Below are 23,635 nucleotides of genomic sequence, written 5' to 3'. Positions count from 1 at the left end.
TTTGACCTTAATAATTCACTGTCACCTGTGATATTACACTGGTGAAAAGAAAAGCCGCATGATGACATCGTTTCAAGACAACCATTCGCCGTTATAGCATTGGTCTGCTTTTTTATTGGAGATTGCTTAGCCAATATTTGACAGTTTTGGAAAACAGCAGGGCCTTCTCCAAATATAAAATCCACGGTTCCATAAATATCGCATTCGCGATAAAATTGAGGACCAGTCTGGATATATAATGTGTCTTGAACCCTTCAATACTAAGATGATAGAATGTAGAATTTTTTGAACTTGAATGAATGGCTACAGCTGGTCCACCTTTCGCTCCAACAGTATTTCTCACAGTGAGATTGATCGCCAAAAAACCGAAGCCGTCGATTTTTAGAGTAGCAGATTTCTGAATACTCACACCTGATATTTTTTCATTTAAATTACCGGAGATTATAGTACTCCCCTTTCCATCACCAACCAGAGTAATGTTTGATTTTTCTGCTGGAACATGTACATTTTCGAAATATACACCTTCTTTAATGTATATAACATAACGATAAATGGATTTTGTTGGGGCGGCTTGTATGGCATTACTTATATTAGTGTAATGACCTACATTGATGTTGTTGTTTTCTACAGTAACATTGGGGATAAGAAAAGGGACATAATGACTTAGGTGAAAATAGAAAGTAGTAAGAAGAAGTAGAAATATAATCATTTTAAAAAGGAAGTGTTTACGGAAGAAATTATTCCACAAGACTAACAAATCAAAGTTGTTATATCTCTATGGAATTTAGATTTGTATGGATATTATATATATAGGAAGCCTTTGAAGTAAGTTTGGAAAAGAATAGAATCTTTTTGGTGGCATGCCAAATTGTTTGGTTGAAATTAAATGTAAAACATGGTTTGTTTGAGAAATTAAATATTAAACATTTCATATGAGTTGTTTTAAAAATTAAGTATGAAATGTTAATGAAGTAAAAATATTTTGATTGCAAATATTTAACTAATAATCAATAAAAAAAATGGAAATAATTTTTTAAAAATGATATATATTTGGTTGTGCTCTCGTGTAGCTAAATTTCAAACAAATTATTAAATTTTCTATGAATGTTGTATAAATTAATTAGATATGAATTTTCAATTAAAAAAAATGAAATAATGGGTAATTTAGGCAAGAGTTTTCCATATCTTTTTTTTTTTTGAAACTGAAGGAGATATTTATTGATCAGAAAAAAGAGCAGAAACAATACATGGAGGGGGTACAGACACCCAAATCTCCTTGCTTGAAGCAGATGCAACTGCTCTAGCTGCACAATGAACAACAGTGTTTGCTGACCTATAGATGAAAGAAATAGATACGTTACCAATTTCCTGTAGCAAGGATTTACAATCTCCAATAATTAAATCGAGAGTCGAACTGCAGCCAGTTTCTCGCTGTATAGCATACACTAGCAATTGAGAGTCTATTTCTACTAATACGTTTTGCCTTCCTGAGTCCTTGAGCCAGCTCAGAGCTTCTCGGCATGAGATTACCTCTACTAAGAATGGATCCAATCGACATTGGATTGCTCCATTTCCCGCTGCCAGAAAAACTCCCTCCTCATCACGTACTACAAAACCGAAACCAGCAAAGCCGTCAGCCTGAAACACTGCCCCGTCGACATTTAATTTGATGAAGCCTGGCGGGGGGCGCTGCCATCTCGGTCGAACAGACGGACCAGCAGAGGCCGGAGAACTGACCTGAACCTGAGCTTCCTTCCATCTCGAGAGATAGGCCACCGCTGAACTGTAAGTAATGGCCGGAGGGGTCTGTTTTGAGGACCAAACTTGGCTGTTTCTGTTAATCCATATGTACCAGTAGCACGTTGTAGCTAATTCCTCATGCATTTTAAAGTCACAAAAAATTACCTCCCAGAAATCACGGAACGAGGAGCTGCGGTTGCTTAGCAATGGAAGAGGGGAGAAACTCCTCACTGCACCAGCTGCCCGGCACGAGACCAGCGCATGAAAGATGCTTTCCTAATCCTGACCGCACATTGGACAAACTGTATTTACCGGAACCTTGCGCCTAGCTAGCTCGATCAGCTTCGGTAAACAGTCTGTCAATGCCCGCCACACCATATTTTTAACCTTCGGCGGAACTTTCATATTCCAGATGTTCTTCCAAAAGATATCAGCCCCGGCGGTGGTACTATTAGCACTTGCATGTCCTTTTCTCAGCTCTGTGTAAACACTTCGGACAGAGAATTTCCCTTTGGGATCGCCTGTCCATTCCCAGGTATCCGGAACTGCTCTCAAGCTAAGCGGCGTATTTAAAATTAGCGATGCGTCCCTTTCCACAAAAATTCTGTTTATCAAATCAGTATTCCACTCTCCGGAATCCATGCGAAGGCTATCAACCATTGAGCTACCCAGACCTGCGAAGTGGTCACTTTCGACACATGGGTTAGTCGGGTCGGCTAGCCAAGGATCCTCCCAGATATTTATCGAAGCGCCCGAACCAACCACCTTTCTGCAGCCCACCGACAACACAGGATGAACAGCAACTAGACTCTGCCAAATATAGCTCGGTCTATTACCTAAATCAGCGGCAAGAAAGGACGAAGAAGGATAGTACCTGGCCTTGTAAACCCGCGCAACCAGCGATTCTGGCTGTGTGATAAGTCGCCACCCCTGTTTTGACAATAGTGCAAGATTGAAGAGGTTTAGTTTTTTGAAGTCGAGACCCCCCTCACTCTTCGGGATACACAACTTATCCCATGCCTTCCAGTGGATGCCTCTGTTAACCGAGCCAACAGAACCCCACCAGAATGAGTTCATCTGCCTTTCTAAGTCCGCACATAACATTTTTTGAAGGAGAAACAGACTCATAGCATAAGATGGAAGAGCTTGTATTATGGATTTTAGTAATACCTCTTTGCCTGCGCGGGACAATAGCTTTGATTTCCAACTTGTAATTCTGGCACGAACTTTATCAGCAATAAATTGAAAGACCCTGGATTTGCATCTCCCAACCAGAGAAGGAAGGCCAAGGTAGTTGCCAGCAGTAGCTTCCAATGAGATCCCAAAAAGTGAGCTTAGTTGTAACCGCAAGGAGACACCACAGTTCTTACTGAAAGAAATTGAAGACTTTGAGAAGTTAACCTGCTGGCCAGATGCAGACTCATAGAGTTTAAGGCATTGTTGAACCGTTTGACATTCCTCCCTTGAGGCTTTAAAGAAGAGGTAGCTGTCATCAGCAAAAAATAAGTGGGAAATTGGCGAAGCTGACCTCGCTATGCGGCACCCATGGATTAGATTCTGATTTTCCAGGGCTGATAAAGATGCCGATAAACCCTCAGCACATATGAGGAACAGGTATGGAGAGATTGGGTCTCCTTGGCGGAGGCCTCTCTGAGGATGAATCGGTCCCATTGTGTGGTTATCATGGATGTTTTTATATTCAACTTTGGTGACACACTGCATAACCAGAGATACCCACTTAGTATCAAATCCCAGCTTTAACATCATTTGTCTCAAGAAATCCCACTCAATCCGGTCGTAAGCTTTAGCCATATCAAGTTTAAGAGACGTATAACCTTGTTTCCCTCTAGTCTTTCCCCGAAGATAGTGATTGACTTCAAAGGCCAGCATGATGTTGTCTGTAATCAGTCTCCCTGGGATAAAGGCACTTTGAGCAGGAGAGATAATGAGATTGAGGACCCTCTTTAGCCTGTTAGCTATAGCCTTGGCTAGAACTTTGTATATCACATTACATAGTGCAATAGGTCTGAGATCAGAGACTTTTTCTGGCACATTTTTCTTTGGGATCAAAACGATGTTTGTTTCATGGATACAGTCAGGGAATTCTCCAACATTCAGCCACTGGATACAAGACTTAACCACCTCGGGCCCAACAAGACTCCAGAAATGCTGATAAAAATATGGATTAAACCCATCAGGACCTGGGCTTTTATCCGGGTGCATAGAGAACATGGCCTGCTTAATTTCGACCTCTGTAAACGGCTTGAGCAATTCCTCATTTGTTGTAGGAGAGATTTTGGATTGTACATTTACCAGAATAGGGTCAGGATCGCTTCTTGAAGAAGCAAAGATGTCTGTAAAATAGCTAGTGATTAAAGGAGCCAAACCTGAATCCCAGTCGACCTAGCTGTCAGTACTATCTTTCAGTCTGTTTATTTGGTTTTTCCTTCTTCTACTGTTTGTAGCAGCATGAAAGAATTTAGAATTTGTGTCCCCAGCCTGTAGCCACAATATTTTGCTTCTTTGCTTCCAGTATAGCTCCTGTTGGAGCAAAATTTCGTCAAGCCTAGCTCGGGCATTTTGCAATGACTCTTTTGCGCTACTGTCCGACGAATTCCTGAACCTCCGGATGTCATGCTTACATTGTTGAATTTGAAGCTTGAACCGGGTACGCACTGCAATTCCCCATTTATGTAATTTTGAACCACACCTTGCCTGCCTGCTTAATAGATCCTCATCCGGTTCACACATCCAGGATGAATTTACCTGTTCAACGCAGTCCTCCTCACGGGTCCAAGCATTTTCAAATCTGAATAAACGAGAAGGAGGGGCAGAATTAGGCTTCGGGAGCAAAATCAACGCTGAGTGGTCACTACATGAAGCATCTTCATTACGAACATATGCCGAACTGAACAGAGAAAACCAAGCTGCTGAGGCAAACGCCCTGTCAAGCTTTTCCTCAATACAATTAGCAGATCCCCTTCCCCTTTCCCATGTAAAACGGTATCCTGACATGTGGATTTCTGATAACCCGCAATCCGCCACTGTCTCACTGAACCCCTGAAGCAGCGCTAAAGGGTGCCTGTTCCCTCCACGCTTTTCTGACTGAGAGAGAAGATCATTAAAATCTCCTATGATAGCCCAGGGTGCTGAGTTATTTGAGCTAAGGCTGCACAGCAGCTGCCACGAGTCAGACCGCTGAGACCGTTCAGGGAAGCCATAAAAACCGGTTAATCGATACTCTGGCAAACCAAGAAGAGAAACATTGATATCAATATAATTAAGTGAGAAACCCAACAACTGAACCGAATTTGCAGTTTTCCATAGCAGAGCAAGGCCCCGCCTTGATTAATAGGATCCACATAGAACATGCCTGTAAAAGAATTTTTTTTCTTAAGAGCTTCAATCTTCTGACGATTGCACTTAACTTCCATCAGAAAAATAAAATCGGGGTGAAAGGTAAATACCAGCTCCACCAGCTGACGAACTGTCCGGGCATTCCCGATCCCCCGGCAGTTCCAAGAGAGAGTGCTCATTGCCCATTGCGAGCCAGATTAGTCTGGCTCGCTTCCACTTTTTCATTCAACACACCCGCTAAGTCTTTAACCACTGAGCTTTCACAATCCATAGAACCTGGATGGTGCTGCTGAAAGTTAAGCTCCTTCCCAAATACACGCTTTCGTTTAGGATCAGTGAATTGTATACCCTCATCGTCTGTATCCGGCTTGTAAGCCTTGGCCTGTTTTAAGTTCCCTTGCTGTTGGTTCTCCTTTCCTGATCCCGTGTCAATCCCCTGCTTGTGTCCGGTGCTGAACCCCGGAGGAACTGTTGTTGCAATTTTTGGGATAGCTGGGGGGTTCCTGTGTTTCCCGTGTCAATCCCTATAGAGGGTTCTGGCAATGTAGTAGCAGGCGTATGAAATTGGAGGGGTCTGTTCAGTAGAAATCTAGACTGAGGCTGGTTAAGGGAGCGCCGAGTAGGTGCCCGTAGCCAAGAGCCATAAACACGCTCCACAACGTTTGGGTCGTCGACTTCCAGTAGTGCCTGACAGAATTTATCAGCATGCCCAATATGACCACATATGAAGCAAAAGGTAGGCAGGCGTTCATACTTGAAATTCACCCAGAATATATTGCCACCAGACAAGCTTATTTGCATTTTCCGTTTGAGAGTAAAAAAACATCAATAGAAACCCTGATTCTAAGATAAGTGCGAGAAGCACCCGTGAAGTTATTAGGATCCGCCTCGACAAACAGGCCCATGTAGTTTCCTATACTCTTAGCTACTTTCTCGGACATAAACCCCACCGGAAGATCATGAATCTGAATCCAGAAATCAACATATGAGAGAGGTAAATCCGATGGGTTCTGACCCTCCTCGATGCAATTCAGAATCAGTAGTTGTTGTTCAAATGTCCAAGGACCCCCCTGCAATACTCTATCTCGTTCCCATTGATGATAAAATTCGAATCGGAATAGATTTGGACCTAAGTCCTCAACAAACATACCTTTAGACGGGCTCCATACGTTGGCTAGCATTGATTTCATGAAAGCCGATTTAATCGGCCGATCGGTGAGGAAGCGACCTAACAGACACCAAGCTTTGGGCTGTTGAGTGGCGGTGATTTCATCAGGTTGGAGGACGAGGCCGGTGCGCAACTCTTCCTCGAGCGTGAACTGATCGGAGTTGGTGCCTTGTTCCATGAGGATCGCAGCGAACAGCAGGATATTTGGGTGAAGGTTGTAGGCGGCGGCGGAAAAACGGAGGCTCGGCAATAGCGAGGTTTTCTGATTTTCTTAATCTCAAATCGATGCAAGGCTTTCAAGAGTTTTCCAGATCTATTCTCAATTAATGTTTAATATCACAAAATCAGATAATGTGTAATGTTAGTAATACAATAAGTTTGGCCAATAGATATCATATTAAAATATTAACCACTTAATCAACACTAACTCTTCAATTTTAATGTAAAATTAAAGAACTTGTATCTTTATTTATTATAGAATCTAATATTTTTTTTAATTAAGGCCAAAATATTAATGTTATTTTCTTTTCTTTTATATTTAATTGTCTCATCGGACATCTCAAACATCAATTATGTCTAAAATATTAATATTATTACTAATATTATTTTTTATATAGTTATTAATATTAATTATTTTTTAATCATTAATATCGTTATCTCAACTCTTCCAATATGTTATATTATTATAACGCTCACCCAGTCAAAAACAAAATCAACTCTTCCAAGAAGTTTTTACTTTTTCTAACTATAAAACTTGAAATTACGTATAAAAGCACTTTTAAAAATTATTTTACAATTTCGTAACTTTTTTTGTTTTTATCATTTTTTGTTTTTTTTAGATTATTGTCATTCTGTCATTTTTTATTTCTGTTTTTGTCACATTTCAGTTATTTTTAAATTATTTTTAATTAAAAAAAACTAAGCAGTTGCAGAGTTTGATGATATAACCATTTTTTTTTCAAAAACTTGATATTTAAATACATTCTTTTTACAACAGTGGTTTGTTCTAAATAGTTAACCAAATCTGACTAACATGTAACTAACCCATATTACAATAACATACATTAACCTTAGTCGTTTTACTTTTTTTTTAATATGTATGCAATATATCTTCCGTATTTAAGTTAATTTTTTACAACTGAGTGATTAATTGATTATATAATAATTAATATTAAGAGATCAAGTCAGACAGACCAATCCACTCTATCTTTATAATTTCAAACCTGGCCCAAAATAGGCAAACTTAAACGAAACTAAAGGCCAATCTAATATAATTTTTTCATATATCTAAACAGATATTTAAACTCGTAAATATGTTCAATTATTATGATACGAGATATAGCCTTACTTCCTCCTAAGTACCATTTCTTAATCATCTCTACAACATTTGCATTTTCCATTTTTATCTTTGGTTCTTCTTTTCCTTCTGTGGCAAATACAATCTGCATAAACAAAAATATTAATTAATTAAGTAATCTCCGATCATTATTTCGACCTGTTTACAGACCCGGATACTCATTTGGTACGTCTAGACTTGCGTTCGATGAGTCAAGTTTGAACAAAGAAAAGTTATATTAGGCCTAAAATCCGCTTATTCCATGGTGGATTTGAAATTTATATAAATAAGACGAATCGACCGGCTCGATCCGTCCTATTAATATAATTATATATGCATATATTAAATATTTATTTAAGTAATTTTAATTTTTATTTGTTAAAAAATAGGGTTAAGGTGCAAAAATACCCCTAACTTTTTGGATTAGGAGCAATTTTACCCCTAACATCTAGAATGATGTAATTTTACCCCTGATGTTGGAAACCAATACCAAATTTACACCCTACCGTTGATAAATTGGATCAATTTCAGACACTATTATAAGACATAAATATTTTTGTTCCTTATTCTGCACCAATTATATAACAGTTCGTTCTAAAAAAAAGGGTTGCCAGTTCTTTTATAATTTAATAGTAGAATTGGAGATTAATATTTATAAATTCGGCGAATTTTTTAATTTTTTTTTTCTAATTCGTACAAAAACAATATATATATATATATTATTTATTTTTTCACATCCCAACGTATGTTTATGATTTTTTACTGATAAAATGACGCACGTGTGAATTGCAGATGACAAGATTCATGACCGAGAAAATAGTTTGATGAATTATTTCTGAAATTGATCCAATTTATCAACGTTAGAGGCAAAATTGCTCTTGGCTTCCAATGTGAGGGGTAAAATTGCACCATTTTAAACGTTACGGGTAAAATTATTCCTGATCTAAAACGTTAGGTGTATTTTTGCACATTAACTCTAAAAAATATATGTTCGTTTTTTTAAGTGAATTTAATCTAACCTGAGCCCGCCTAATAGTGGGCTTGGCTTGAGCATTTTTAGGCCAAAGCCCATTGTCATGGCTAGGATTAGAACTCTTTAAAATATATTATAATAATAATTTAAATGGTTACATAGTTGTTGATCATTTTTAAAATATGAATTTCTATGTAAATTTTCTTAAAAAAAATTACTGATTAATTATTAATCACCTACCAAAATTAATTAAGGTATAATTAATTAGATAAATTACTCCTATGGTCTCTCAATTTTGGTTAGCTATTAGCCTCCAAAATTTAAAACCGGACATAAAAATCATTAAATTTTCTATTTATTAAAATAAAGTATTTATTATTTAACCACTCCAATACCATGTAACTCTTAATTATAAAACTAATAAAAATGTTATTTTCAGTAATTTTACTTAGTAAGCCTTTTTGATTTAGAGACCTTTTAAATGTTTTTTTTAGTTAGAGAAGCTGTCAGTTTAGAAGGAAAAAACTCGGGAAATAGAAAATCGATAACATGGTTCCACTCAAAATATGGCTCTAAACGATTTTAATTCGTGTATTTTATTAGCCCAAATACAATTAGTTTCAAAATTTTAAAAAAATATCAAATTTGGACTAATTTGTTAGATACTACCATTTTCAGGAGTGAATTGATATCATGTTTTGAAATTAGGAGCCATAAACAAAGTAAAACCAAAGTTGAGGGACTATCTGTATACTTTACTCTTAATTAATAGGTAAATTACACTCATGGCTACTTAATTTTGATCTTACTAAGAATATGACCACTAAACTTCAAAATTTGATATGTAATACAACTTTATCTTTACTCGTATAAAAACCACTCAACTTTAACCATTCTAATAATAGATAACTATTTATTATAGAACTGATAGAAATTATATTCTAAATAATTTTAATTCTTATAACTTTTTGTCTCAAGGTCATCTAGATATTGTTCGGTGAAAAATGAGAATGTGACTGTTTAGGGAGAGAAAACTCAAAAAATGATGATTTTGGAAATAAACACGTGATCCTATGACAAATATAGTTTTAAATAGACATGTTCGTAGGCTAGGCCGGATCGGTCTTGGAATGGACCTAATCACTTTTTATATGAAATTATCTTGTCAAAGTTCAGACCAACCCAGCCTACATTAGGCTTCAGCCAGACTAGAATAGAAAAAATCGGATTTAGGGACCATCTAATCACTACAAAAAAGATGGGCTTTAATAGCCTTTTTGTTGTGGTTCTAACTAAACCGCCCCATGGGCTCAACCTAAAAAAAACCCATTTAGTGAAGTGATCAACCGCGACCACTATAAAACTCTTCTGTGCCATCGCTATCGGAAAATGGTCGAGTAGGTCGATTCCCCATACGGCGAAAGGCCATGGTGTAACGATGCCTTTGAAGGGTGCAGCCGGGGTGTGGTAAGTACTCGCGTGTACTTGGCAGGCCTAATGGGCTTGGGCCTATTTATAGCTGTTAGCTGATTACCTTTTTTGTTAGCTGATTGGACTAGCGAATTGTGTAAACTTCTTTGGTAGAACTTAGCTGATTGTTAATAGTTGTTTGTGTAAATAACAAATAAGGATATAGTAAAACATTTATTTGAGATTAAAGTAATTATGAGTAAAAATGAGCTTTTTCAGAATGAGCCTTTTGGATCCAATAAGCTATTTCAAACCTCTCTTCACCAAATACCACTATTAGAGGTTTGACTAGTCAAAACCTCTAAACTGACTGAAATCTCTAATTTTACTCTAAAAGGTTATTTACCAAACGAGACCAAGATATAAAAATAGTTTTATCTGACAACTAATAATAAATTTACTTTTATAAGTTGGACTAATTTTACCTTTAACGTTTGGAAATAAAATCAATTTTTGGTCATTATTAATGAACATTATACGAAGTCATAATCTTGTTATCTACGCTTCATATATAGGGATGACAACAGATGATTTCACGAAAACTGCAGGAATCTGAATCGACGTGACAGGATATCATCGAATTATTCGGGGCAATGGGCAATTTTATTCCGGATGATTAAATTTGAATGGAGTCTCCCGAACCGTGGGAATCCCCATCCCGCCCTTTAAAAAAATTCATAGAAATCCTCGAAAAATCCCACGAAATACCCAATATATATAAACTAACCTATGTATAAGGAATATATTAGCAGAAGTTAACTTAGGTGCTGTTTGATAAAACTGAAAATTAAGTACTGAAAAAATAAATACTGAATTTTAAGTGCTAAATATTATAAGTGCTGAAAATATTGAATGATTTAATTTTTAAAAAAATATTAGTTGATAATGTTTAACTTAAAATGATAAGTTAAATATGTTGACTTATCAAAATAAGTGGTTTTTAATTTAATTAGCTAATTTAAGTGGTGGAAGAACAACCGTTATCAAACACACTTAAATTAAATAAGTGCTTAACGTTTTAATTTAAATAAGGGAAAAGTATAAAAATAAACCTTGTGGTTACACTCATTTTCGAACAACACCCGTGTGGTTTAAAAGTTTGCAAAGTGGTACCATGTACTTCATTCCGTTAGCAAACACATACCAAATTGACTAACGGTGTTAAAAGTCAAAGGGAAAAGAGTTAATTTGGTCCTTATATTTATTTATTTTTATAAATTGACCCCCTTATTATCTAATTATCACAAACAAACCCCAAAATAAAAAATAAAAATCAAATATACCATCTTCTCCATCTCTTTTTAATTTCTTATTTTTTTCTTCTTCTTTCTCTCATCTCTCTTAATTTCTCCCTCTAAAATTCAATGCGTTGATCAATAATCTCTTTAATCAATCTGATAATGCCTCAATTTTAATTAACCTTGAATTTTATCAATAACCGCTGAGATTATTGTATGTTCTTCCTCTCCCTTTCCATCTCTTTAATCAATCTGATAATGCCTCAATTTTAATTAACCTTGAATACAAACTAACAACAACAACGGTTTTTTACTGAAAAATCTTATATCATGTTCTTGTCATGGCCCTTTTCCCTACCTACATACATGAACCAAGTAGTTGCTATTAATGCTGTAGATGATGCACTGCACTTCCTTTGCTTTTCGTAGCATGAGATTGAGATTGGAAAATAATGGAATTCAAGCTTCTTTTCTTAATCTTATTAAAATTGATTAATTTTAGCTTTAGGATTCTTAGGATGTCACACATATTTCAATTTCCCTTGAATAATGAATAAAATACATATACATCTTCGGAGTTAAAAGAAAATGACCTCCTGTTGAATAAGGAACATAACATATTTGAATATGATCTTCCCTACCAAAAGCCTCACAGTTTTGGATACTTTAGCCAATCTTGGTCTCCTGTCCTTCCTCTTCCTGGTAGGCCTCGAATTAGATCTAAAGTCCCTTCGTCGTACAGGAAGAAAGGCTTTAGGCATAGCTTTCATGGGAATCACCTTGCCCTTTGCAATAGGAATTGGAGTATCATATGTTCTTCGGAACACTATCTCTCAAGGTGTAAAGGAAGCTCCGTTTCTGGTATTCATGGGGGTCGCACTTTCTATTACTGCTTTCCCTGTCTTGGCTCGTATTTTGGCCGAACTACTGATGTTGGTCGGATTGCAATGTCAGCAGCAGCTGTAAATGATATAGCAGCATGGAAGAACATATCAATAATCTCTAAATATTGATCAACACATAGAATTTTAGAGAGAGAAATTAAGAGAGAGGGGAGAGAAAGAAAAAAAATTAAAGAAAGATGGAGAAGATGGTATATTTGATTTTTATTTTTTATTTTTGGGTTTGTTTGTGATAATTAGATAATAAGGGGGTCAATTTATAAAAATAAATAAATATAAGGACCAAATTAACTCTTTTCCCTTTGACTTTTAACACTGTTAGTCAATTTGATATGTGTTTGCTAACGGAATGAAGTACATAGTACCACTTTGCAAACTTTTAAACCACATGGGTGTTGTTCGAAAATGAGTGTAACCACAAGGTTTATTTTTGTACTTTTCCCTTTAAATAATTAAGTGGTTTATCAAACAAGGTCTAACTTGACTGCCTTGCTTATAATATAGAAAATATATCACAGATTAATTAGAAATGATTATTGAATTTAATATTAATTTCACTAGAAAAAACCTTAATTAATGATATAGTTATAAGTAGATGATTAATGATATAGTTATAAGTAGATGATTTTTCAATTTATTGAAATTGAAAAATTCAAACCTAATCAATAAAAAATGGAAAAGATAAGGATGTTTCTTCCTCTTTTAGAAAAATGAAGGATGCATAAACAGGGCGATCCTGATCAGAGCCGTCTCCAGCATTTTGGAGGCCCTAGGTAATCTTTATACTTTTTTCACATCTAAATTCAGTATTATTTTAAAAATAATAAATGTGAAATAATAAAACGAATATATTATTAATTACAATTCAAATCATATGCTGATCTTGACAATCAAAATCAAATAATAACATATGTTTGTGATTTATTACTATAAAATGATGCATGTGTGAAGTGTAGATGATAAGATTCATGACTGAGAACACAGTTTGATGAATTATTTCTCAAAGTGATCCAATTTATCAACGTTATGCGTAAAATTACTCTTACCTTCCAATGTTAAGGGTAAAATTACACCATTTTAAACGTTAGAGTAAAATTGCTCCAGACCCAAAAAGTTAGAGGGATTTTTGCATTATATATATATAAAAGAAGTGAGGTTTGACATTCCATTGCAAGATTACATAAATTTAATATTTAATTTTTCTATAAATAATAAAATTATTTATAACTAATTTTAAACTAAACTTAAAATATTACATTTAAAAAGGCTTAATACATTTCTAGTCCTCTATACTTGTCTAAAAAAATTAATTGTCCCTATATACTTTTTAAACAATTTATCTCCTTAACTTATTTAAAGTAACATATTAATTAACTCCTAAAATCCATATGGCAGAGTAAGGAGAAATTTTACAAAAATTGAAATATGTTCAGTTAAACAAATTTGAAGGGCTAAGAAATAACTTTAAGAAAGTTCATGAATTTAATAGATACATTTAAAAAAGTTAGTTGGCCACTTTAAACAAGTTCAATTGGTAAATATAATTTTTTTAAGTATAATAGAACTGTAGATCTTTTTAAAAAATTATGTGGGGCTAAAAATTTATTAAGCCGATTTAAAATAGGAAAAATTACAAAATTGGACAAAATGAGAAACTCATTTACATATTTAACTCATTTACTCAACCTACTATATATCTAGATTGTTTTTGTGTGACTTTTCCATAATAGCCATAACATTTCCTCTTCCCCCTTCTTATTGGTTACGCGAAACGGTTGGCAGCTCTTCCATTAATGATTCCTAGACTTTTGATCTTCCTATGTTCCTTTAAATTGCACGAAATCTGCACCATTTCTCCAAATCACCATGTATTTCTCTTCTTCCTCTCTTGATTTTTCATCTTCCTAATCCTAGAAAATGAAGCCATGATTCTTCATCTTCCATTTCCTGCTCGTTTCTTGGTTTCTGTCTTCTTGTGACCATCGAAGAAATGGTGATTCTACGTTATTTTCGTCGAAGAAATGATGATTTTACGTCATTTTCATCGAAAAATGTAAGTATATACTGTTTTCTCTGTGTTTGCCCATAAATTCACCTAGGATATGCCGTTTTCGCAAAGTCTGCGGGGAGAAATTTATCGTTTTCACTTCACGAAATGATGATTAGGCGAAGTTTGCGAGGTAATCCGATAAATTTCTCCTGCAGACTCCGTGTAATAATCGTTTTGTGAAGCCAGAGTGTCACATTTCTCCTCGCAGAAGTCGCGAAATCATTGTTTCGCTAAGTAAAATCCCCCTCTTCCTTGCATATTTATTTTCGCATACTTAGCGAATACATAACATCCCGCAAGAAGGCGATGTCCTTGGATGCAGATGGGATGACTTTCCTTTTGTACCGTGTGACACATCCACCCCAAAAAGTCTGGACTTCCATTTCTCATCCTAAAAGGTCTGGACTTCCAATACATGGATAAATTCCCATCAAGATTTGTTACATCCACTTTAAAGTGGTTAGTTAGGAGTTTATTTGTGGCAATCTTGTTGTAAATTTTGATAATGTTATGATTTTAATGTTAGTGAATAAGAGCTTGTACCGTGAGACACATACATCCATCGGTGGTGAATAGAAGCCTATGTATTATGAAGTGATTTGATAGGAGCTTATTGTGGCAATCTTGTTGTAAATTTTGATAATGTTATGATTTTAATTTTAGAATCCGTTGTTGTTTGGCATTTTTTTTATATACCACTCAACGAATTTTGTTAAAAACACAACCAGACTCCGCATATGCTAATTAAAATCATTAACTAAACCAAACATTAGTTTCGCATGCTTCGCATATGCTAGAATCTGCGAAGTCAGATGGGAGGGAGACAACCGCGCGTAAATATTGAGGGTATTATGGGAAAGTCACACAAAAAAAGTCTAGATATGTAGTATGTTGAGTAAATGGGTTAAATATATAAATATATCTCCTCTTTTACCCAATTTTGTAATTTTCCCTTTAAATTATTTTACTTAATGAAAAAAAAATTGTTTCGAGCACAAAACATTCTCCAAGTGTGGGAATTTGATGAATATAGATATGTAATAATGTTTTGATTATCGTAACTATTGGCCAATCTTGTAAAATTATCAAACATGTGGCAAACATTACACATTAATTGCCTGCCCTCGAGTGACATGATGGTGGCTTCGTTTAAATTCATGACCGATTGGCTAGAGGGGCATAGTAGCAGGGGCTCAGGAGGAGAAAAGAGCAGGGCTGGCCGAAACGAGAGTACTAGATGGTTGTTGCCTCCGACATGACGTCCCAAATGTATCGTCGATGCTGCAGACAAACGCCTGATCGGTGCAGGAGCTGTGATACGCGATTTTACCCGACTCTTCCGAGGATGCAGGACCGGGACGTTAGAGGAAGCAGTACCTGCTAAATTAGAAGAAGCTCTAGCATTGAAGAAGAGCATGGAATGGGTAAACGTATGTAGTTTCACTAGGGTCAGCTTCGAGGTAGACACCAAAGGCGTGGTGGATGCGGTTCAGTCAAACAAACGAGATTTATCAGAATTCGGATGTGTTATATAGGACATTCGACAACTACTCAAGAATAATCGTGGTTTCAGTTTGATTTTTAGTTCGAGATTAGCGAATAAGATGGTCCATATTTTGGCTCATCACTCTTATTCAGTTGCTAATCCTTTTATTTCTTTTACTGTGCCTGGTTTTTTGAGTCCAGTTCTATGCTCGGACTCTGCTATTTAATAAAGTTGCCTTTTTTTTATTAATTTGACTAACCAGTCATTGGTCTTCTTTTCCTATAATTTACAGTACTTTTGGCAGGCCGAAAAAGTAGAATGCATTTTTAAAACTTAATTATAATGGACTATCATGTGTTGAAATTTCACAAAGTAATAAGGTTGTCAGAATTCGAGAGCGGTAAAAAATTAAGCTCACAGTAATAGCTTTTATATTAATCCAAGAAAATAAAGTACCTTTAATTGGTCGAGTTCCTATATGGATTAACGCAATCGGAAGAACAATAAATTAATGTATACTTAATTTAAAAGCAAGTTAAATGATTATCTTATGATCAAGTTAACCATATTTCATATGTGAATCATGGTGTAAATTACATACGTGGTGTACAACCTTTGCTCTATTTCACAATTTGGTGTACAAACTTCAATTTTGCACACAAAAGTGTACAACCTTTTGGTGACCTCCCACTAAAGTGTACAGCCGGTAATTATGACCGGTCAACCCAAAGTCAACACGCCACATCATCATTTTTTATTCTACCAATTTACAAAAGTGGGACCCACTCCTTATATAATCACTAAAATACCATTATTCTTATGTAAATTACTAAATTGGCCATTATCCATTTCATTCCTTCATTTTTTCGGGAACTTCTTTCTCTCTATCTTTTTCTTTCTCTCTCTAAGTGATTTCTTTATCTTTCTCTCTCTAAGTCCTTTACTTTTAACAGGATCATACTCCTTTTATCTCTCCATCTTCCTCCTCCATTCATTTTTTTTTACTTTCTCACTCTAACTGCTCTCTTCATAATCAACTCAAATTAGAAACAACCCAAAATAGAAAAGATTTCACTGCAATCTCTTCTCTATCTCTATGAAGCAATTCATAAATATGAACAATGGCCGCTAAATTTCTAGAACTTCATTAATTAATCAGAAAATTAACTCAAAAGGTTCATCAGTATGCTTATCTCTCATCAATTTTGCTACACGAAATTCCTGCACCGATATCTTAGACCAACTTATCTCTCTAATAAATCTATTTCAATTAAAAAAAAAGAAACCCAAATCCTAGCAGAAGAACCCAATTCGTCTTCGTCTAAAGAAAGTAAAGTTCCCGCCAGCTTAATTTTATCCACATACTAAGGAAGGAGGGGATATACATATGAGATGAGAGCATTAAAAAAAAAAAAAAAAAGGGCGGCCCGGTCGCATTACGCGTCCCCGCTGAGCGAGGGTCCGGGGAGGGGTCCCACCACAAGGGTGTATTGGGGGCAAGCCTTCCTCTTGCCAAGGCCGCTCCTAAGACTCGAACCCGTGACCTCTGGTCACACGGCAACAACGTTTTACCGTTGCGCCAGATGAGAGCATGAAGCAATAAATTAAAATATGACCAGGAACCCCATTACTATGATCCACATTTAACTGCTCTCTCAACTGATGTTATTGCTACCAGCAGAATCCATATCTGCAGCCCTAAATTCTGTACCAAATTTGTATCCCACTTCTCTTTTTCATAACTTAATTTTGGTACTACTACTATCATGCCTATATTCTTCTCTAAATGCTTCCTTTCTCGAGCTCCCGCTTCTTCCTTTCAATATGGGCGAGGTCTGCTTCTCATTTTCTTTTCTTTTTTATCAGCCTCATTATTTTTGCTTTTCCTTTCTGTTTTTTTTGTACTAGTTTGCTTTCATTCTTCCCCAAAATTAAGGTCAGAAGATATTATTTATCCTGATTATGTTGTTCAAACAGGTTATGGTTCCATCAGAGAGTAAAGTCTTGTATCTATATGAATCTAGATATCTAGCTCTGCTTGAGGAGGTAATGCATAACTTTATCTTGTGGATTAGAGAGAGAAAGGGAAGGATTGAGAGCAGGGGCGGAGCCAGGACCTATAGGTCGGAGGGGCTAGACCGTGGACAAAAAAAAAAAAATTTAAATGCTAATTCAACGTATTCATCAAAATAAAATGAACAATATAATAAACAAATAATACCATCATCTGATATTTCCACACACTGTCTCTTCCCATTATTTGATGAAGACTCAATATTTTGACCTTTGTCAACCGTTTAAAAAAATCTACGCATATCGTTCCTAAATAAAATAAAAACAAATAAACGAAATTAACCCCCAACATACATAGAAATCCCAAAATTAGAAACCCCTAAATTAGAAATCCAATAATAAACCCTATTTTAGAAATCCCTAAAATAGATTTCCTAAATTAAATTCCTAAGTTAGAAATCCAATAATAAACTCTAAGTTAGAAATCCCTAAATTAGATTTCCTAAATTAAACCCTAAATTAAAAATCCCTAAATTTGAAATCCAATAATAAACCCTAAATTAGAAATCCTAAATTAAATCCTAAATCAATTGTAATTATTAAAGAATATTTAAGTAAACAACATATTAATAATTCCCTAATAATAAACCCTAATTTAGAAATTATAAAACTCTAAACCTAGAAGAAACAAAATACAAAATGAGAATTAAGAAAATTACTTAGAAATTGGTTGATTGAGAAAAGAATAAATGGACAATTGAAGTTTAATAAAATGTATGGGGTGATTTGGATATTTTTCCAAATGTTGATCAAACACTTCTTTTCTTTCTCAGTGGTTCGAACAAATAAAAGAAAGAAGAAAAGGAGAAGCAGACGGAACGGAGAGCAAGGCAGGGCAGGAGGTAAGCTTGTTTACTTATTTTCCCAACAGATGGGAAGGGCAATTTCGCCCTTTCCATCTGTTTAATTTTTTTAAACCTAAAGACCTAAAACGACGTCGTTTCGGTCCTTTAGACTTAAAAAAATTAAACAGATGGGAAGGGCGAAATTGCCCTTCCCGTCTGTCGTCTCTGTATCGCTGAAGAAGATATTACATCTTCTTCAGCAGCCGCCATGGCTGGAGGGTCAGCAGCCATGGCGGCTCCTGGCGGAGCCAGGGTGGAAAACCCCACTCCTGGGGTTTTCCGGCGGGGTCGGAGGGTCGGCCGACCCTCCCCGCCCCCTCTGGCTCCGCCCCTGATTGAGAGAGAAAGAAATTGAAGAAAAATGGAAAAAAAATGAAAGGACAATGGCATTTTAGTAATTTACACAATGGATAATGATATTTTATGATTGTATAAGAAGTGGGTCCCACTTTTTAAAATTGGTAAAATTAAAAATGATGATGTGGCGCGTTGACTTTGGGTTGACCGGTCACAATTACCGGCTGTATACTTTAATGAGAGGTCACCAAAAGATTGTACACTTTTGTGTACAAAATTAAAAGTTGTACACCAAAGTGTGAAATAGAGCAAAGATTGTACACAACGTATGTAATTTACCCGTTAATCATGTGAAACTGAAACACGAAATGAAAAGTAATTTTTATTAGAAGATTAAAATTGTCTTTTTCTGAATTAATTTAATAATTTCAAGGTAAATTAAAAATAAGTATATAAAGAAATAATATATGAAAATAGGCTCAATGTGTTTGGAGAAGTGTCATATTATCCCCAACATATAGAATAACATCATCTTAGCATCACTCTTTTAGAAATGCCACCATTGAGCTCTGAGTAATGAAAGTTGAGACTAAACTGATGCCAATTTACAAATGTTGAGGCATCAAATTGCATTGGTTTAATAAATATTAAAATTAAAATGGTGTTATTTTGTACATCGGGTTCAAATTCACAATTCTCTAATAATCTTGTGTGAATGTATATGTGGTTAAGATTAATCAGCTCATAAATATTGAACTTGTTTTATTTTATTGATTATAAATGGTTTGATTACAATAATTTAAACGAAAAAATAATTGAGAATTACAAACAAATTGATACATAGTAATTGATCGATTTTGCTAGCAGTTTGTTGATTGGGTTGAATGCTAGAAAGCTGGAGTTCTATAAATCTTTTGATTCTAGAAAAACCAGTGATATAGGAATAATAAGAACACGTTAAAAAATGTTGATTCGACATATGAATACCTGTTAATTAACCTTCAAAATTCAATAAAAGTTTGGAAAAACAAAATCAATTTCTAATTCAATAAATAGCTGATTAATATATCAAAAACATAGTTGATATAGTACATGAAAATCAGAAAGGAAAATGAAAGAAATAAGAAAAAATACAAAAAGTCCATGAAAATCAGTAAGTCACGATTTTGAGGCTCTAAGGGAAAGAATTTAGCCAAAAGATGGTGGGACCCTTAGAAAGGCTGTCGATTTTGACAGTTGGACTGTTTCCAATCAGAATAAGGTTTAAAAACACAAAAAATACAACACTTTAAAACTTGGCAAAATTTACCTTGCTTCATCTTTCTAGACTTGGCAAAATACAACACTTTTATTTTAGAGTTGTTAGGTGTACGTTAAAATGAACGGGATTCAACAATGATGTTATAATGAAATCTGGTCTGAAAACAATTAGAGACCTACTGAAGAAAACTTATGAACAACCACCATGTAGTTTTCTCAGACGGATCGATCTAGTCACATGTGTCACACCCTGGCTTTTGGTTTTTAGGTCGGGACGCATGACCGGCTCGATCCGCTTTGCGTATTTAAGATTTCGAGTCGCCACTAATCAACACTTGAAAATACATGTGCGGATGTGATTGGACGTCTATCTGTTTGGATTGACACTATGTAGTTTGGTTTTGATAAGGATGGTCGTCGGAGAGATCGAAGTTCATTTTTCGGGTTACGTGTAGGGAAGAGATGTGATCTCACCCTACCTTGCCCGACGAATCGGTACTATTGTGATATTATGTGTTTGCTAGTTGTTTTGCTTTAAATTATCGATATAAACTAGGTACTCGTGTGCTTTAGTGTTATTTGGCTTAGAATTTAATTTGGGAGTTACGTGTATAACATACACGCAATCGTATTTATAAAATAAATCATATTTTATTTTACGTATATCACATATACGATAAATAGAATAATGGATTTTAGTAAAAGGTATTTTAAGTTTATTATTGAATTCTAATGACGTTTTCACATCATGTAGAATTAACTTGGATGTGCATCTGAATGACGTTTTCACATCGATTCGAATTAATTTGGCTATTTTTTTATTGATTCGAAATAACATTTCGAATTAATTTATTTTAATTTAGAACTACGTGTATAACACACACGTAATCGTACTCATAGAATTAAAACTCAATTTTGTTTTACATGTATCATATATACGTTAAACAAAAATGTGAATTTTAATAAAAACAATATTTTATGATATATTCACATAAGTCCAAATGGTTTATCGATTGTCATTTAATTAGTAGGATTTATTTGTAAACTCGAGATAACATCTGGAGTCGCCTTATTATTTATTTTATTTTCTTGAACTCAGGTTAAATCAGAAGAAACATTTTGGATTAATTATTTTATGCTTAGTTCTAACTAAGATTGGGATTGAATATTTACAATGATCGAGATATCGCGGCAAGTCCGAGAATTCTCTTTTTTTAAGAAAATGAAATTAAGCCAATGATTATGAAGAGACTATTTAATATACAAACTCAATTAAAGTAATTAGAATGCTCTAAATAAAATAAAAAAAACTATTGATTATTAAATCTTAACTAATGAAAAGTCTAGATAATTAATCTCTTGCATTAATGATTTTTGTGTGTTTTGTTCGACATACACATCATTTTGAGCAATATAGGACAAAACATAGTGAAATTGTTGTATCCGTTTTTTATTATAAAAATGCATACATCATTTTATAGATAAGAAAACATTAAGTATAATAAGAAAACTAAGGAATAAAACCTTATATAAGTAAGGTATGCCTTGACTACGGTAAAATCTATAAAGATTAAAAAAGACTACAAAAAAACAAAATAAATTATTAAAAGGTACAGATAAAATAAACAATATATGAAATATATACTTTCTCAAACACCAAATTTACAAAAAAAAAAAAAAACACATGTAATCATATCTTCTGATACAGACCGGTTTCGTGACATGTTAGTTTTAATCATAAACTAGCAAATATGTTATTTTCTAGCTAAACTAGAAGGAGTGAATCCCAATTTCATGGACTAAATCCATGGGAATAATAAAATCTCATTGTTGAAGGTAGAACCTTAACAAAGCTTCACAAAAAAGTTGATAATTTGATTGATAAAAAGTTAAACATTACAAAAAGAAAGAGATGAATTTATATCATCTCAAAAACCTAATTGCCAAATTATAAAAAGGTAAATTAAATAACTAATTATAATATGAAGATAAAGGGTAAATTGGGTTAATGGTAAAAGGATGACATGTTTGTAAATAAGGAGTGGTAGAGTTGTAATTAGGGAGTGGCAAAGGTGTAATTAAGGAGTGGTCCATAGTATGAAGAACTTGGTGAAGAAATATCCTACAGACGGGACACGCCCTACGCCCCATGTGGTGCAGCTCCTGATCCTGGTGCGCCTTGTTGATGGGGTTTACGCGTGGCGTCTCTGGTGTTACGCCCTGCGTAGTTGACCTCTTGGAACTAGTTCTCTTTGAAGGTTCGATCCACGTCCCGCGCACTGAACAACACGCTCCCCGTGGAATGCCCTAATGACCCCCTTCCCGCGTGGTTTTCTTCCTTTCTCTCGGCTCCGGATTCACGCTCCGCGTATTCTATCTTACGCCCCGTGTATGAGTGCAAGATGCCCTCATCATATTCAGCATTAAGCTCTTCTGAATCTTCGGATCTAAGTCATTTCTTTTGCAATAAGATGTAGTGATCTACGTCTAAGATCTTCCATTTCTACCCTTACTAAAACAGAAAAAGTTACCAATGAAAAGATAACAAATAACAGATGTAATTCAAGCAGAATAAGAATTTTGGTGAAATATGTGCAACTCAACTATAATTTATTGAACAAACAAGAAGAAATATAAAACAACAGAACGGTGCAGTGAGGAAAAGGAAGACAGACTTCCTTTTTCCTCTTTAAATAGAAGATTGCAATTAAAAGTTTCCAAAATTGGAAGATTAATTGATGAAATTGATGAAGAATTAATGAAGAATGGATGAAAATTGAAGAGTGAGCAGTTTGAGATTTTTTTTATTGTATCCGTTTTTAATACGTGAATCTAAATTAAATAATTATGTATTTTTATAAGCATTTTTTTTATTAGTTGACTTTTCAATAAATTTTAAATTATATACTTTGAGATGTTAGTAGTACAATTGAAACTTTTGGAGTGGAGCCATCTTGTTTTATGTTATAAATTAATTGTAGCACATGTTGTTGAATGGCAATCCATACGAATCCTGCATTTTCTTTTTTTATTATCCAGTTTTAAAAAACTATTGATTAAAGAAAACTAATAAAAAAGTCTAGATAATTAATTTCGGATATTCTAATCATATTATAATACAGGATATAAATGAATTAAATTAAGGGTTTTATTAATATCGTATACATATTATAAAAACCAATGCATGTGAATCAGAGGACACCAGAAATTTCTTTAGGGTACGTTTGGTAAGACGTAATGGAATGCCCATTACATCAAAAACTCATTACTATGTTTGGATGCACTCTATAGTTTTATTGGAATGTAATGAGAATTCCATGACTTTAATTTTCTTCAATAAGTTTTGTAATGAGGATTACTAAAAAAATCAATAGGAATTCCCATTACATTCCAATATGTATTCCTAATTCCTTCAATCTAACATTTTCATTTCCTCCATT

This window comes from Euphorbia lathyris, chromosome 4, assembly GCF_963576675.1.
Source record: "Euphorbia lathyris chromosome 4, ddEupLath1.1, whole genome shotgun sequence".
NCBI lineage: Eukaryota > Viridiplantae > Streptophyta > Magnoliopsida > Malpighiales > Euphorbiaceae > Euphorbia > Euphorbia lathyris.
Note: the sequence above shows the minus strand (reverse complement) of the source record.